The following is a 1,681-nucleotide window of genomic DNA, read 5'->3' on the forward strand; positions in this document are numbered from 1 at the left end:
AAAAAAAAACACATTTAAACATAAAAAAACCCAGAAATCAGCATAATGACATGCTCACCGCGCGTATAGCAGCTATGGTGTTCTCTGGAGCGTCGTGTCCACCACCGCGGTGCGCCACCGCTGACACGCCGCCCGACGACACTCTAGACCCGGGCCGAAGCAGCTGTCTGACCCGGCTGGAGGGGACCTGGGGGAACCGGAACATCACCATGAAGAGGTAGAGAGAGGCCGTGAGCACCGTGGGCCAGACTGCGCTTCTGCTTCCCAGCAGAACCACGACGAAGACAACAGAGAACAGCGTGAGCTCGTCTCCTAAATGAAGCATGATGAGATAACGAACCTACAAACCACGAGCGCTATTACTGCAACTAATCAGTCGGTGATCAATAAACATGTAGGGTCAGCGGTCAGCTACTCGATCGATGCAAGCGTCGTTGCTTTCAGATGAAATCCGCATCGCGAGCGTTCAGTCTCGAGTCATTCATTGCCACACAACTGTATGTCAGACCTGCTTCTTGCATTGATGAACGTCATAAAAAAATGTATTAATGACATCACGGATGCATTGCGAAAATGCTCGCGCGACCAGTTTGACTGCTGACGACCTCATCACAGTAAACCGCATTAACTGATATTAATGACACCCTAAATGAATGCATCTATACTGCGTGTCGTATCGTGCCAATAACCCGATCAGCCTGCTTGATGAGCTAAGAGCGCAAGATCTCTCAAATAAAATAACTATCCGATGCGATGCATTGGTGGAAAGTTCCTACTATTGAAAATAACAACATAAAAGTATCTGCGTTTAAAGGATTTTTGGTTAAACAATATAAATAAATGCCTAATATAAGTAAATTTCACACACTCACACAAAACAATTAATTTTAGTATTTCGTAAACTATAATTTAAATGTATATAAAACATTTTTACAAGTTTACTAACAACTCGGAGACTTTTATTATGAAGTGTTGAGCTTCACAGAAGCACTGCGCGATGCACTGAACTTGTCTGGAGATGGTAAGTGCGTTCAAAACGGCATACATTGTTAATTTTAGTACATTTTAATAACTTATTTTGGCCATTTGTTTTGTGTGTTTTCTTTGTAATGAATCTGTCTTAGCTGCCTAGAACACGAGTTGCAAATACCTTTTAACTGAGTTCATACAATGATTGTCCTTGAAAGGCAGACATAAAAACCCCGTGTGTAAAGGATTTTGTTTGATATGAGATCAAATTTAGCAAAAAAAAAGTCAAACTAAAAATACAACCATTTATTATTTGATTTAATTGTACAACTGAATTATTTTATTTATTTGTTTGCATTTCAAAAGTATACAAAAGTTATTTTATTGCGAGAACAGCACAAGGACTTTTACTTTGAAGTTTGTTTCACAGACTTTCTGTTCTGTCGCGTTTCACAGAAGCACTGCGCGATGCACTGGACTCGTATGCAGATGGTAAGTGCGTCCATAACTGCATAAATTGTTGATTTTAATACATTGTATTAATCTTTCGTGTATTTTCTTTCATTGTCTAATATTTAGCAGCCTGAAACCCTTTAGCACATATCCTCAATCTGAGTTGCCCTAAGGATTGCCCTTGACAGCCAGTATCTTACTCTACTTGTACCCACAGGATAAACGTGGTATGCGTATTTTTAAGTAAGTGTGCTGTATT

The 1,681-nt window shown here is 40.1% G+C and overlaps 1 long non-coding RNA gene across 1 annotated transcript; it reads left to right on the forward strand.

Moving 5' to 3' along the window:
* Positions 1–7: 7 nt before the first annotated feature.
* On the forward strand, positions 8–1,663 carry LOC107576825 (uncharacterized). Its single transcript, XR_001608123.1, has 4 exons — positions 8–299; positions 986–1,021; positions 1,426–1,461; positions 1,549–1,663. It is a non-coding gene; the product is annotated as an uncharacterized lncRNA (long non-coding RNA).
* The last annotated feature ends 18 nt before the right edge of the window (positions 1,664–1,681 follow it).

Source organism: Sinocyclocheilus grahami, unplaced genomic scaffold, assembly GCF_001515645.1.
Source record: "Sinocyclocheilus grahami isolate Dianchi unplaced genomic scaffold, SAMN03320097.WGS_v1.1 scaffold4420.1, whole genome shotgun sequence".
NCBI classification, from domain to species: domain Eukaryota; kingdom Metazoa; phylum Chordata; class Actinopteri; order Cypriniformes; family Cyprinidae; genus Sinocyclocheilus; species Sinocyclocheilus grahami.